The 16850-nt window shown below is 37.8% G+C and overlaps 1 pseudogene; it reads right to left on the bottom strand.

Annotated features, from left to right (window-relative positions):
• Window positions 1–12919: 12919 nt before the first annotated feature.
• LOC148163511 (U4 spliceosomal RNA) lies at window positions 12920–12983 on the bottom strand (annotated as a pseudogene).
• Window positions 12984–16850: the final 3867 nt, after the last annotated feature.

Raw genomic sequence — 16850 nt, 5'->3', positions numbered from 1 at the left:
ACAAAGGAATCTAACCATATCACTGGAAATGTGTGATACAAGCTCACTGAAGTGGGGAAAGGTGGAGAAATTATTGTTTAATGGGTACAGAGTTTTTGTTGGAGATGATGAAAAGGTTTTTTTTAAATTTTTTTATTGTTATGTTAATCACCATACATTACATCTTTAGTTTTTGATGTAGTGTTCCATGATTCATTGTTTGTGCATAACACCCAGTGCTCCATGCAGAACGTGCCCTCTTTAATACCCATCACCAGGCTAACCCATCCCCCCACCCCCTCTAGAACCCTCAGTTTGTTTTTCAGAGTCCATCGTCTCTCATGGTTCGTCTCCCCCTCCGACTTACTCCCCTTCATTCTTCCGCTCCTGCTATCTTCTTCTTCTTCTTTTCTTTTTTCTTAACATATATTGCATTATTTGTTGCAGAAGTACAGATCTGTGATTCAACAGTCTTGCACAATTCACAGTGCTCACCATAGCACATACACTCCCCAATGTCTATCACCCAGCCACCCCATCCGTCCCACCCCCCACCACTCCAGCAACCCTCAGTTTGTTTCCTGAGGTTAAAAATTCCTCATATCAGTGAGGTCATATGATACATGTCTTTCTCTGATTGACTTATTTCACTCAGCATAACACCCTCCAGTTCCATCCATGTCGTTGCGCATGGCAAGATCTCATTCATTTTATGGCTGCATAATATTCCATTGTATATATATACCACATTTCTTTATCCATTCATCTGTCGATGGACATCTTGGCTCTTTCCACAGTTTGGCTACTGTGGACATTGCTGCTATAAACATTGGGGTGCACGTACCCCTTCGGATCCCTACATTTGTATCTTTGGGGTAAATACCCAGTAGTGCAATTGTTGGATCATATGGTAGCTCTATTTTCAACTGTTTGAGGAACCTCCATACTGTTTTCCAGAGTGGTTGCACCAGCTTGCATTCCCACCAACAGTGTAGGACGGTTCCCCTTTCTCCACATCCCCGCCAACATCTGTCGTTTCCTGACTTATTAATTCTAGCCATTCTGACTGGTGTGAGGTATCTCATTGAGGTTTTGATTTGGATTTCCCTGATGCCGAGAGATGTTAAGCACTTTCTCATGTGTCTGTTGGCCATTTGGATGTCTTCTTTGGAAAAAGGTCTGTTCATGGCTTCTGCCCATTTCTTGATTGGATTATTTGTTCTTTGGGTGTTGAGTTTGATAAGTTCTTTATAGATTTTGGAGACTAGCCCTTTATCTGATATGTCATTTGCAAATATTTTCTCCCATTCTGTCGGTTGTCTTTTGGTTTTGTGGACTGTTTCTTTTGCTGTGCAAAAGCTTTTTATATTGATGAAATCCCAATAGTTCATTTTTGCCCTTGCTTCCCTTGCCTTTGGCGATGTTTCTAGGAAGAAGTTGCTGCAGCTGAGGTCGAAGAGGTTGCTCCCTGTGTTCTCCTTTAGGATTTTGATGGACTCCTGTCTCACATTTAGGTCTTTCAACCATTTGGAGTCTATTTTTGTGTGTGGTGTAAGGAAATGGTCCAGTTTCATTCTTCTGCATGTGGCTGTCCAATTTTCCCAACACCATTTGTTGAAGAGACTGTCTTTATTCCGTTGGACATTCTTTCCTGCTTTGTTGACCATAGAGATGAGGGTCCATATCTGGGCTCTCTATTCTGTTCCATTGATCTATGTGTCTGTTTTTGTGCCAGTACCATACTGTCTTGATGATGACAGCTTTGTAATAGAGCTGGAAGTCCGGAATTGTGATGCCGCCAGCTTTGCTTTTCTTTTTCAATATTCCTCTGGCTATTCGGGGTCTCTTCTGGTTCCATACAAATTTTAGGATTATTTGTTCCATTTCTTTGAAAAAAGTGGATGGTATTTTGATGGGGATTGCATTGAATGTGTAGATTGTTCTAGGTAGCATTGACATCTTCACAATGTTTGTTCTTCCAATCCATGAGCATGGAATGTTTTTCCATTTCTTTGTGTCTTCTTCAATTTCTTTCATGAGTATTTTATAGTTTTCTGAGTACAGATCCTTTGCCTCTTTGGTTAAATTTATTCCTAGGTATCTTATGGTTTTGGGTGCAATTGTAAATGGGATCAACTCCTTGATTTGTCTCTCTTCTGTCTTGTTGGTGTATAGGAATGCCACTGATTTCTGTGCATTGATTTTATATCCTGCTACTTTACTGAATTCCTGTATGAGTTCTAGCAGTTTGGGGGTGGAGTCTTTTGGGTTTTCCACATACAGTATCATATCATCTGCAAAGAGTGAGAGTTTGACTTCTTCTTTGCCAATTTGGATGCCTTTGATTTCTTTTTATTGGCTGATTGCTATGGCTAGGACTTCTAATACTCTGTTGAATAGCAGTGGTGATAGTGGACATCCCTGCCGCGTTCCTGACATTAGGGGAAAAGCTCTCAGCTTTTCCCCATTGAGAATGATATTCGCTGTAGTTTTTTCATAGATGGCTTTTATGATATTGAGGTATGTACCCTCTATCCCTATACTCTGAAGAGTTTTGATCAAGAAAGGATGCTGTATTTTGTCAAATGCTTTTTCTGCATCTATTGAGAGGATCATATGACTCTTCTTCTTTTTTTGTTAATGTATTGTATCAGGTTGAATGATTTGCAGATGTTGAACCAAACTTGCAGCCCAGGGATAAATCCCACTTGGTCATGGTGAATAATCCTTTTAATGTACTGTTGGATCCTATTGGCTAGTATTTTGTTGAGAATTTTTGCATCCATGTTCATCAAGGATATTGGTCTGTAATTCTCCTTTTTGATGGGGTTTTTGTCTGGTTTTGGGATCAAGGTAATGGTGGCCTCATAAAATGAGTTTGGAAGTTTTCCTTCCATTTCTAATTTTTGGAACAGTTTCGGGAGAATAGGTATTAATTCTTCTTTAAATGTTTGGTAGAATTCCCCTGGGAAGCCATCTAGCCCTGGGCTTTTGTTTCTTGGGAGATTTTTGATGACTGCTTCAATTTTCTCAGTGGTTATAGGTCTGTTCAGGTTTTCTATTTCTTCCTGGTTCAATTTTGGTAGTGGATACGTCTCTAGGAATGCACCCATTTCTTCCAGGTTATCTAATTTGCTGGCATAGAGTTGCTCATAATATGTTCTTATAATTGTTTGTATTTTTTTGGTGTTGGTTGTGATCTCTCCTCTTTCATTCATGATTTTGTTGATTTGGGTCATTTTTCTTTTTGATAAGTCTGGCCATGGGTTTATCAGTCTTGTTAATTCTTTCAAGGAACCAGCTCCTAGTTTCGTTGATCTGTTCTACTGTTCTTTTGGTGTCTATTTCATTGATTTCTTCTCTGACCTTTATTATTTCTCTTCTTCTGCTGGGATTTGCTGTTTTTTCTCTAGCTCCTTTAGGTGTAGGGTTAGGTTGTGTGTTTGAGACCTTTCTTGTTTCTTGAGAAAGGCTTGTATTGCTATGTACTTTCCTCTCAGGACTGCCTTTGCTGTATCCCAAAGATTTTGAACAGTTGTGTTTTCATTTTCATTGGTTTCCATGAATTTTTTTAATTCTTCTTTAATTTCCTGGTTGACCCATTCATTCTTTAGTAGTATGCTCTTTAGCCTCCATGTATTTGAGTTCCTTCCAACTTTCCTCCTGTGATTGAGTTCTAGTTTCAAAGCATTGTGGTCTGAAAATATGCAGGGAATAATCCCAATCTTTTGGTACTGGTTGAGACCTGATTTGTGACCTAGGATGTGATCTATTCTGGAGAATGTTCCATGGGCACTAGAGAAGAATGTGTATTCTGTTGCTTTGGGATGGAATGTTCTGAATATGTCTGTGAAGTCCATTTGGTCCAGTGTGTCATTTAAAGTCTTTATTTCCTTGTTGATCTTTTGCTTAGATGATCTGTCCATTTCAGTGAGGGGGGTGTTAAAGTCCCCCACTATTATTGTATTGTTGTCAATGTGTTTCTTTGCTTTTGTTATTAATTGTCTTATATAATTGGCTGCTCCCATGTTAGGGGCACAGATATTTACAATTGTTAGATCTTCTTGTTGGATAGACCCTTTAAGTAAGATATAGTGTCCTTCTTCATCTCTTATTACAGTCTTTGTTTTAAAATCTAATTTGTCTGATATAAGAATTGCCACCCCAGCTTTCTTTTGGTGTCCATTAGCATGGTAAATGGTTTTCCACCCCCTCACTTTCAATCTGGGGGTGTCTTTGGGTCTAAAATGAGTCTCTTGCAGACAGCATATTGATGGGTCTTGTTTTTATCCAATCTGATAGCCTGTGTCTTTTGATTGGGGCATTTAGCCCATTTACATTCAGGGTAACTATTGAAAGATATGAATTTAGTGCCATTGTATTGCCTGTAAGGTGACTGTCACTGTATATTGTCTGTGTTCCTTTCTGATCTATGCTGCTTTTAGGCTCTCTCTTTGCTTAGAGGACCCCTTTCAATATTTCTTGTATGGCTGGTTTTGTGTTTGCAAATTCCTTTAGTTTTTGTTTGTCCTGGAGCTTTTTACCTCTCCTTCTATTTTCAATGACAGCCTAGCTGGATATAGTATTCTTGGCTGCATATTTTTCTTGTTTAGTGCTCTAAAGATATCATGCCAGTCCTTTCTGGACTGCCAGGTCTCTGTGGATAGGTCTGTTGCCAATCTAATATTTCTACATTGTAGGTTACTTATCTCTTCTCCCGAGCTGCTTTCAGGATTTTCTCTTTGTCTCTGAGACTCGTAAGTTTTACTATTAGATATTGGGGTGTTGACCTATTTTTATTGATTTTGAGAGGGGTTCTCTGTGCCTCCTGGATTTTGATGCCTGTTTCCTTCCTCACATTAGGGACGTTCTCTGCTATAATTTGCTCCAATATGCCTTCTGCCCCTCTCTCTTTCTTCTTCTTCTGGGATCCTAATTATTCTAATGTTGTTTCCTCTTATCGTATCGCTTATCTCTCGAATTCTGCCCTCGTGGTCCTGTAGTTGTTTCTCTCTCTTTTTCTCAGCCTCTTTATTTTCCATCATTTGGTCTTCTATATCTCTGATTCTCTCTTCTGCCTCATTTATCCTAGCAGTTAGTGCCCCCATTTTTGATTGCACCTCATTAATAGCCTTTTTGATTTCGACTTGGTTAGATTTTAGTTCTTTTATTTCTCTAGAAAGGGTTTCTCTAATAACTTCCATGCTTTTTTCAAGCCCAGCTAGTATCTTTAAAGTCATGATTCTGAACTCTAGGTCCGACATTGTACTAATGTCCATATTGAGTAGGTCCCTGGCAGATGGTACTACCTCTTGTTCTTTTTGCTGAGGTGATTATTTTCATCTTGTCATTTTGTCCAGAGGAGAACAGATGAATGAGAGAACAAAATGCTAACAGGTTAACAACGTCTCCAGCAAACATATTCTATACAAATCAGAAAAGACCTGAAACCAGGGGAAAAGAAAGGGAAAGAAAGAAAAAAGAAAGAGAAAAAAAAGAAAAAGAAAAAGATAAAAACAAACAAAAACAGAACAAAAGAGAAAAAAACAGAATATGATCAAATATGATCAGGCTAGTGCATAGATCAGTGCCACACACTAGATTTTGGGTGTATTTTGGTCTGTTAGAAGAAAGTGCCTCCTAAAATTTTAAAGGAAGAAAGACTTATATATGTACAAAAGAAGGGTTGATACAATGAAGGGATGGAAGATGACTGTAAACATGAAAATTATAAAAGGTTTTATAAACAGAATTGATAAGAAGTTGTTTGAAAGAAGAAAGAAGATTTAAAAAAAAAAGAAAAGAAAAAAAAATGGGAGAGACTGTGATCAGCCAGGAGACTAGAACAAAGCCATACACTAGTGATTTAGGTATATTTTGATCTGTTAGAAGAAACTGTATATCAAAATTTTAAAGAGAGAACAACTTATATATATATGCCAAAAATAAGGGTAACTACTATGAAGGGATAAAATATGAGTCTAATACTGAAAAATAAAAAATGTTTTTTTAAAAAAGGGATTGATAAGATGTTGGTTGAAAAAGGGAAAAAGGAAAATTAAAAAAAAAAAACAACAAAAAACAGTTAAAAAAATTAACTTTGAAAAACTCATCAATCATGGTGAAAAAGCCATGGGTTCTATGTGCAGTATTCCCCTAGCGCTGGAGTTCTCCCGTTCTCCTTGATCGGTAAACTTGGTCTTGGCTTGTTGGTTGTTCGTGATGATCTTCTGGGGGAGAGGCCTGTTGCCGTGGTTCCCAAATGTCTTTGCCAGAGGCGGAATTGCCCCGCCCTTGTGAGTCCAGGCTAAGCAAGCTGCTCAGAGCTTTTGCTCTCAGGAGCTTTTGTTCCCTGCAAGCTCTACGTACAGCTTTGGAGGACCAGGGTGAAAATGGTGGCCTCCCACTCTCCGCCCAGAGGAGCTGAGAACTCGGGGCCACGCTCCTCAGTGCGCCCCCAGAGGAAAGCAGTCACCCCCGTGTCCCTGGTCTCCGGCCGTACTCCGTGCTCACCCAGCCTGTGACCGAGCATTTCTATCTCTGGCACCCGACAGTGTGGAGTCTCCAAACACAGCAGATCCCTGCGGTGTGCTCCCGCGCCGCTCCGCCCCGGGGAGGAAGGGGAGTCTCCCCGGCTCTGCCGCTTGTTGGGTCCCTGCTGGAGGCTCAGTGGCCCAACTGGGCCGCGGATCACAGTTTATGGCAACCCCGAGCTGAGAGCCCGCGCCTCGGCTCCGTCTCTGCAGCCGGCTTCCGCGCTCCGTTCCCTGGGAGCTCTGCCACACTCAGGCACCCCCGGTCTTTCTGTGACCCCGAGGGTCCTGAGTCCACACTGTCCCGCGAGGTTTCCACCTCCCTCTTAGCCACTGGAGCGACGTCCCTCAGCGGAACCGACTTCTAAAAGTTCCGATTTTGTGCTCCGCGGCTCTATCACTTGCCAGAAGCGGCCAACGGAGGCCCCCTCCCCGCCGTCTATCCTCCCGAATATCGCCTCGGATTCACTTCTCCGCACGTCCTACCTTCCAAGTAAGGGGTCGCTTCTCTGTTCGGAGAGTTGTTGCTACTCTCTTCTTCGATCTCCTGTTGAGTTCGTAGGTGTTCAGAATGGTTTGATCCCTATTCAGCTGAATTCCTGAGACCAGACGAAATCCAGGTCTCCTACTCCTCCACCATCTTGCTCCGCCGGGATGAAAAGGTTTTAAGTACAGAGAGTGGTGATGGTTATACAATGCTGTGAATGTATTTAATGCCAGTGGATTATACAATTACAAATGCTTAAAATGATAAATGTTATGTGTATTTTGCCACAATTAAAAATGCATGAGAAGAAACTGTATACTGAAATGATTAAAATGGTAAATTTTATTATGTATATTTTACCACAATTTAAAAAACAGCTATAGGAAAAAGCAAAACAACAAACAAAGTAGGGACAATACAAAGATAATTGGTGTCAGGAGCATGGGGGATATTTTTAGGGGCAGTGGAACTATTCTGTATGATACTATAATGGTGGACATATGACATACATTTGTCAAAGTCTATAAAACTATGCAACATACACAGCCAACCCTAATATAAACTATGGACTCTAATAACAATATATAAATATTTGTTCATCAATTGTAGCACAATAATGGAAAATGTTAACAATTGAGAAATAATAGGGAAACTGTGCAGGAATGTAGGGAAGAGGTACATGGGAGTTTTATACTTTTTGCTCACTTTTTCTGTAAACCTAAAAAACGGTTTATTAATTTTAAAATATGGTGCTGACCTAAGGAACTATGGGAATGAGTGGATATTTTAAGACTAAAAACAAAAGGAACTATACATAAGCACTGCAGTCTTATTAACAAACTTGTTTCTCATAGAAGAGTTTAACAATTACTATGCATGTATACTAGGGTTGAAACATATGTAAATAAATGTCTGGATGGTGGGAGCTACTGACGGAGTAGAAGTTTTACAGATACATAATGAAGGAAGACTAGAAAAAATCATTTAGTACTGGATTATGATGGGATACATTGATATGAATTCATGTTTAGTTTTATACAGATATAGATGGCTAAATATAGAAACAATTACAGATATGTGTTCATACATGGATTAGTATACAGACATATATTTCCAAGTTCTGTTTGCTGAGAAGGCCTGGAAGCAATGACTTTCCAGTAGCAATGAGCACACCCAGAGATCATATCTTGGTTTCTAATACCACTCTCCAATAAAAGGAACCAGGGCTTCTTGGAGAAATGGCTAACTCAAAAGTAGGAGCAGGGAATACACAAGATGAGCTTGGACAATATTGTAGTAATAAAAAATAAGAAAGTGCTCAAGAAAAAATATCCAATGGGGTATTTCAAAGGGATACAAGAACCAACTGAAAGAGCTCCCAGAGGCTAAAGTTGGAAAAATTGAGCAACAAAATAAATAACATAGTATTCGATTATAATCCAAAGTACAAAATAAATATTCATGAGTCCATTCTGACATAAATACTTGATTGAATAATTTAATTAACAAGGAGGAATTTATATAGATACTTCTCTTCACTCTCAAGAGAGTGGAACATAACTCTGACTCCTCCCCTATCCCTTATGTGTGGGCTAAATGTAATGATTTCCTTCCAAACAGTTCAGTATGGAAAAGGGAGGAAGATGAATAACTATAGTACGGAAACCTGAGAAACACTTCCTTAGCCATGTGAACAAGTTTAACATCAATAATTGATAGTATGTGCCCTTTGATATGATGTGATAAAAATGGCACTTTACTTCTGTAGTTTTCCTCCCTGAAACTCATAAACCCTGTCTAACCATTAGAAAAATATCAGACAGACCTAAATCAAGGGATATTCTACAAAATATATGACAACTACTACTTAAGGTCATCAAAAACAAGAAAAGTCTGAGAAACTGTCATAGGGTAGGGGAGACATGACAACCAAATACAAAGTGGCACTCTGGATGAGATTCTGGAACAGAAAAATAATATTAGGTAAAAACTAAATAAATCTGAAAAAAGCCTGGACTTTAATTAGTAATAATGTCTCAGTATTGGTTGTGACATTTATTGTGACAAATGTACCATACAATATAAAATCTTTTTTTTTTTTTTTTAGAGAAAGAGAGAGAGAGAACATGTGTGCAATGGGTTCAGGGTAGAGGGAGAAAGAGAGAGAGAATCTTAAGCAGGCTCCATGCCCAGCATAGAGCCCAATGTGGGGGCTCAATATCACAACTCTGAGATCATGACCTGAACTGAAATTAAGAGTTGGCTGCTTAACCGACTGAGCCACCCAGGCACCCAATAGTAATATAAAATCTTAACAACAGAGGAAACTGGGTGCTGGGTACATAGGAACTTTTGTACTATCTTTGCAACTTTTTTGCAAATCTAAAACTACCCTAAAATAAAAAGCTTATTTTAAAAACAAACTAAAAAAGGAGGGTGTGAATATGAGTATAACCTGAATTTAGCCCATAATAATGTTTCAGAAGTGACTGTGATAATAACTTCACAAAGGCAAAGGAAGACAGAAAAATATCAAGATAGAAGCATCTACAGAATTGTGGAATGATCGTGAACACTTTGGTTTTACATCTGTGGGGACATATTACAAGTTTGGGAATTACCTTTCATATATGTGAAAATAATGCTCCCTCTTGTTTGATTTTTACCACCATTGCCCTATTTCTAGACTTTTTTACCCTATATATTCTAAAATTACCTTTCCATTCTCATCTCGCATTCATTTAAATAAACCTGTCTTCCAGGCAAACTGGTCTACTCACCACCTGCTAAATATCATAAGGCTCTTATGCTCAAAGTTGTTCCCCTCACTTGAATGCATCCATCATGAAGTTCTAACCCTCTCAACAAGAGTTCTTTGGCTTTCCTTGATTTTCTCAGCTGAAAGAGATCCCATCCTCTCCTAATCCACAAAGTTGCTCTGTACTTCTCATGTCAATCATATACTACTTTGTATTACAGTATTTTATATATAGCTTCCCTATTGGTTATTAAATACTTTAAGAGTGGGGCCCTGATTTGTGCATCTCTGCATTTCCCATGCCTCCCTTCATATATATTCCCAACCTTTATAGAAGGTTGAACTAATGAATTTTATCAATGTTGGACAGTCATTTTCAATTAAGGGAAAAACTTGATCAATTTGATTAAATTAAAAATAAAATTTTCAATTACGGGAAAAACCAAGATCAACTTGATTAAATTAAAAAATAAAATTTAATTATTCATAACAGAAGTCTTTTGATGGAAAGGGACTGCTACATTTTCCCTACATCTGTTATTATTGTGCTCTCTCCATTTGTGGTGGATAAAGCACTGAGTCAGTTCATGTCGGGTAATACCTCTTGTGTGTGAGCCATTATTACAATAATTAATAACAATGGCAGCTCAGTTGATAGGAACTTGGCAGTGTGTCTATCCTTATCTTTAGAGTTCCAAATGGTTTGGAATTTGGCTTTTTGCGAAACCGTTTAATAGGAAAGTGTGTGTTTAGAATCTGTTCTTAGCTCAAAGACTGACCCTTATCTCTAAACTCCTTAATGAGAAAGCACCTGACAAATTGACTGGCACACTCCACACCTCCAAGTAATTTCCCTTCCTGCCAAATGAGTCTCTTGCAGTCTCCACTTCTAACTTAGAAAGTGTTGAATGATGAACAGTCTGAAGCCAATGTCTGAAGCTTTAGAAGGCACTCTTCAAAATGTTATTTCACAAAGTAAAATTAACTTATTGAAAAGGTGGAAAATCAATCAATCTTTTTCTTCCATTGTGCCAATTAACTACTTGATGAGTTTTACTTGGCTAAATTGACTGATAGGTTTAGTACTCCATAGCTGCCCCAAAAGGAACTTTCTTCATGATTGTCATGGAGTTCTTTTATTTAATGGAGTACAATCCCATAGAGCAGCACTGCAAATAAAAATCAAATGTATTATCAATCTTCACAAGTATTGTTTGAGTCTACTCATAAAGTTTATTACTAATTTATTTGTTTAATAAATATTCAATAAATACCTAAAGTGGGTAGGATTTATATTGTGACCAAAATGCAAAAAAAAAAAGAAAGAAAAAGAAAGAAAGAAAGAAAGAAAGAAAAAGAAAGAAAGAAAGAAAGAAAGAAAGAAAGAAAGAAAGAAAGAAAATACCTGGCCTTATTTCATTGAAAATAAATGCAAAAACTTTTAAGTGAAAAGAATTAATCAAAATGGGGCTGGAAAGACTATAATCACTGACTCTACTATCCTTATCAAGAGAAATAATTACTAGTTTATTACACCACAAAAACATTTCTATTGTGTGAGACTGTAATCTCAAAACAATGTGGAAATTTTGAAGATATTACACAACCTTTAAATTATGTGTCCAAGAATATTAGTTATGGAAAATGCTAAAAATATGTTTAAAGAGTTAAGAATTTAGTGGGAAATCAAGAATGGATAATATAAGATGGCACTACTCTTTCCAAAAGCATGGCTGAAAAGAATGTGAGATCATGAGGACAGTATCTAAATGAGGTCACAGAGTAAAGGGAACTTAAAAAAAAAAGACGTGTAGGTTCGGCCTGATTATTTTAATAAGCTGAGGAATAGCGGCAGGAGGGAAGAAGAGACCAAGGATCAGGAGAAAGGAATAATTGATCAGATTGCATGCAAAGTATCAAGAGCAACATACAAGTTGTCCAAGAATAAAATGATGATTCTTCAGTCTTGAGACTGGAAGGAAGAGGAAAATATGGGTGGATACATAGATACTGTTAGAAGTGCTTGATGAGAGGGTGAAGATTTGCAAAAGCGGTCAGCAAAATGAGAGGGGCAGATAACTAAAGATAAAAAAAAACATTGCTGAGCAGGACTGGAAGGCCTACACATCCTAGGGGCACTAATATGGATGGTGGTCTTATGATATTCTTTTGCTGTGCTCAACAGTTTGGGTATAATAATGGCAATAGTAACATACTGTGATAAGCACTTTATGTAGATTGGCTCATTTAGTCTTCATAGGTAGCCTCTGAAAGAAGTACAATAATTATTTTAATGAAAAAATGAAGGCTTTTGAGGCTAAGAAATTTGCCTGTATCTACATACTATTATTTACTTGAACCCGGGCAATCTGACTTTAGAGACTGAGCTTCTGCAGGGCTGTTTAGGTTTGGAAGTACAATGTTTTAAATCAGAGACTTGGAATATGAAAGACCAACACAAAAAGAAGTTTCGAAAATGCAAGGGGACTAAACCGTTCACGTCCATAATCATGCAGTCCAGGCTGAATAAGGAAGTAAGACCAGGAAGAAAAACCATTGGAAGTGGAAGACCAAGGAATTTATGGTCTCAGAGTCTGGGGAGAAGTTGTAAAGGAGATGGAAGCATGACAGCTCTATAGGAAGAGAAGATTATGGACAGAGAACAGGATGCTGGAGGTTTCTGAGGTGGTATATTTCTAAGTGATGATATGGTTCAAGTTGTGGCCATTGGTATGAGTAGCAGCAGGGGTAGGTGTAGAGAGAAAATGAAGGACTCAGGAGGATTAAAGAAATTATGGTGGATTCCTACTTATATAGAGCTGTGGTAAGACATATTTATTTCTAAATGATATTTTTCACTGATCAGACTTTTACACCCCTGCTATAAGACAGAATTCCAAGATTTCAGGATGTCGCAGTGGGCAAAACAGAAGTTGCTTCCCTCATGAAGTTTACATTCAGACATCCATATATCAGGTAGTGATAAGTGCCTAAGAAAAACAATTATGCAGATAAGGAGACTAGATACTGCCAGGGAAAGGGATATAAGTGCTATAAAGGGTGATGAGGAACCAGTGAGGGGTCATTATGGCCAAAAGGATTAAGTAATCATTTTCAGAGATGGGGAGGAGTGTGTGGGAGGTGTAGTTTTGTTAGGTCTGAGAATTAGCAATACTTGAGCCTCGGATAAACCTCATTGGCTACGATACTGCCACTGTGCAAAGCTGGAGGTATATTTTTGACCAACTAATTTTGAGATGTTCATCAGACATCCAAGAGGACTGCTGAGTATTAAGTAAAGACTGGATATCAGGTTCTGGATTTCACAGAGACATTCAGAAATCTGGGCTAGAGATATAAATTTGGGAGTTGTACAGATGGTACATAAAGCTATGAAAATGAAGGTGATCATTAAGGAAGAGAGGGTAGATAGAGACATGAAATACTCAGATGACTATATGTAGGGACATTACTAAAAGATTGGGATATGCAAAGAATCCAGCAGAGACTGAGAAAAAGAGACCAGAGGAAAAAGGAGGAAAACCAAAAAGATGGTATCATGGAAACCACGTGAAAAATGTGTTTCAAGATGGAAGGATGATCACTTGAATCAAATATTGCTCAGGAGTTAAGAAAAGAAGAAGACTGAGACTTGACCACTGGATGAGGAGGCAATTAGTGGCTGGGATGAGCTGCCTGGTTGGTGACAGTTTAATAGAGGAGGGAGGAAAGGAAACAGAGTGAGCATCAACACATTTTCCAAGTTTTTCTATCAAGGAGAGCAGAGAAAAATAGTGACAGTTGGGGAAAGATGTAGGATCAAAGGAATTTTTTAATGTTTAAGGTGGAAAAGCTGCAGTGTTTGTAGGTTGATGAACACTGCAGCTTCGCTGAGGCAGAAGTGTGAGGCTGGGAGATCTTGGTGCAGGTGGAGGGTTGCTCCTGGGAGCACAAACAATCCATCCACGGCTGCACCTCTAAAGCTGTTAAGACACTGGGATGCTAGCTAGCGGACTGGTGCAGAGATATTATTTATACTATTTATTCAGGATCTGCATACATGGAATACTGCTAAACATAGTGTAAATTCCTGTGAGTAATGGTTAATGACATCGAACATGGAGGCTATACAGGGAATTACTCTTTTGCTATCAAGGAAAACATGACTGGATAGCTGAATGAGCAATGTTAATAAACAGTGACAATTAAAAATCTGCGTGGAAACCTATGAAATGGATATTTAGTGTAACTTTCCCTTTCAGAAATGAGATTCTTTATTGAAAACTAGAGTTTGTGTAATGGGAGTTATCACCTACTCCCAATTCCCATCTCTTCTAACTGCAGAAAAAAAATCTGCTTTTCACCCATATTGGTGTTCTAATAATGTTTCATGGCTGTTTAAAACTTCTCCCTTATAGTTTACCTCTGTAAATAGGACCTATTTTTGCAAATGGAGGGAAACTGTATATTCTTTCACTTTTTTATTTTCAGAAAATAAGGTATGTTAGAGTGGAAAGAAATCTGAAATGGGAATCAAGACACTATGTTTCTTCCCCTGGTTCTGCCAGTAACTCACTGGGAATTCGTTTCTTTTCTGGAAAATAAAGTAGTTGGACTGGAGGATCCATAAAGTTCCCTTTTGAATCCAAGTAATGAAATCATAATAACAATCTAAATAATTCAGAAATTCACAGCTAATGCCCTTTATTTTTATGTGCCCATAATATTCTATGTCAAGATAAGTCACATGTATATTGTTGAGAGGTTAACAATCACCCATGCATTAATATCTTACAGGGTTATTGTGAAGATTAAAAGAGAAAATGTGAAAGAAATTCACAAACTGTAAAGTGAAATACTGTCAGTCATTAATAACATGTAGACACTGAAATATTACATCCAGATTCAGCTTTTACTATGTGGCTTTTGGGAGATTGAATAAAGTCAGTACGCAAGGAATGTAAATGGGGAAGAAGGAGGTTTTACTCGAAGAAGGTGTACAATTTTTTTTTAACTTTTTGTTGTTGTTGAAAAATGGCCTTACACTATTACAGAAATAAAAAGACTTTTTTTATTTTTATTTTTATTGTCTCAAAGCATTGAGACAAGCACAAGGGATGGATGTACTGGTATTAATTTAACGTCAAACAGTATGTCTGCATAAGAGTAGCATGGAAAGAAATATTGTCAGGTTTTATAAAATGCAAGGCTTTATTTTATTTTATTTGCAGGGCTTTATTTTAAAAACAAAACAAAAACCAAGTAAATTGAAATTTTTAATTAATGTGGTAATTTTTAGTTTCAAGTTTAAATCAACAATCCAAAAATTGTAATATAGTATCATAATTATATCCTTACTTCCTTCCAAAGTTATTCCTTTTTGCATAATTCTCATTTTTTTCTGTTTGTACACATTCCTTAATTCATTCACGGGAAGAAATTTAATAATAAGCATATATCTGGCACTCATTTTTTCTTATAACAAGAATTGCGCCTTCCTGCTGGATAAACTATTGGAATGGATATGCTGTAACACCGATAATAACAATGATAATCCATTTTTGGTTTGCATAGCATTTAATTTTTTTCAGGGCAGCTTCACAATTATCTCACTTTATTCCAGCAATGCCCCTTATTAGCCATATGAGCAGGAAAGTCACTCAACCTCCCTGTGCCACAGTTTCCTTATCTGTAAAATGGGGATAATAGTAATACTTTTCTCAATGAGTTGTGTGAAGATGCAATGATGTAATTTACATGAAACATTTCGTAATCATGTTGTCATAGTAAACATGTTGCCACTTATTATAATTGCTGTTCTTATTATTACTCCCCTCAGTGGTTTGGAGATTATAAATATATCAGGTCCTAGTGCCATTTTGCAGTAGTCCCAATGATTCATCAGGTGTCATAAACTCAAATGTCTAAAGGTGTCTGACAGTATTATAAATGAATACCTCATGCTAGGGGCAATTGTGGGACATTGAATAGCTCACACCTCTAAAACCAGCAGATCCTACTCAGTCCCAGGCAAAGCTGTCATACAGGAATACAGTCCTAGTATTACCACACTGTCCAACTTCTTAAGAAGGTAGAAATTTAGATTTTTATTTAATTTCCTGACTTAAAAAAGGTTGGTAAATTATTTGATTTTTGGTAAAAAACAGATGGACCAAATACACAAAAGTTTGTGGATGGCCTTGGACCATGATCAGCAGCTTCCTTATGGGCTCTCATTACTGAAGTGTGCGTTATAATCTTGATATAATCCTAACGGACTATAAAAATTAGGGAATCATGGTTAATTGGAGGATCAAAGCACCATTAAAAAGATATGTGAGCTTCTCAATGGGCATTAATAATGAATGGATTGGAAAATCTAACATAATAGATGAAGATCAAAGAGGCACTGTGTATACCATGGATCTGATCCCTACAAGGCACCTGGATCTACAAGGATGCAGACGGTAGATTACCCAGTCTCTGGGGAGAAAGGATGAAGAGCAGGATAGTAAGCAGGAAGATAGTAAGTGCAGCAGGACTGGTAGGTGAGGGTGGGAAAAACCCTAACAAAATGAAAAAAACACACAGGTCTTCCAGACACCAACGTCCATGCTTTTTCATGGTGTCAAGCTGCTTCTAAATTAAATTAACAATTGTACAGCTCTTTTCAATCTACAGAACATTAGCTGAGCCCTGCTTGGGGATTCCAATATAGTATTTATTGGCATTTGAAATTCAGGTGATGATTACTGATGCTCTGCCTGTGTTTAGGGAGGTAGATGTTGAAGGTACCATTTTCAAGCCAGATAAATGTGGTTCTCTGACCCTATCGACAGGAAAAAAACTTGTTAGTAATGCAGACAAGTAACTTACCTTCGATGTGATTCAATTTTATAGAACCTACCATTCTTTATGACTTTTTAAAAAAAAACATTTTAAATCACTTAAGTCCCGGTTCTTTGATGATTCCTTTATCACAGAGGGAGACTCTTAGATAATTGAAAAGGGATGAGTCATAATGAGTTTTCACTGATGCATGTTGCCTCTCATCACTAATTCCACTGATATCCTATAGGGAACATAAAGAGCC

The sequence above is a fragment of the Eumetopias jubatus genome, unplaced genomic scaffold, assembly GCF_037043125.1.
Source record: "Eumetopias jubatus isolate StellerSeaLion01/CBP00866 unplaced genomic scaffold, mEumJub1_p1.0 scaffold_9, whole genome shotgun sequence".
NCBI classification, from domain to species: domain Eukaryota; kingdom Metazoa; phylum Chordata; class Mammalia; order Carnivora; family Otariidae; genus Eumetopias; species Eumetopias jubatus.
Note: the sequence above shows the minus strand (reverse complement) of the source record. Positions and strands in the feature narration are given on the sequence as shown.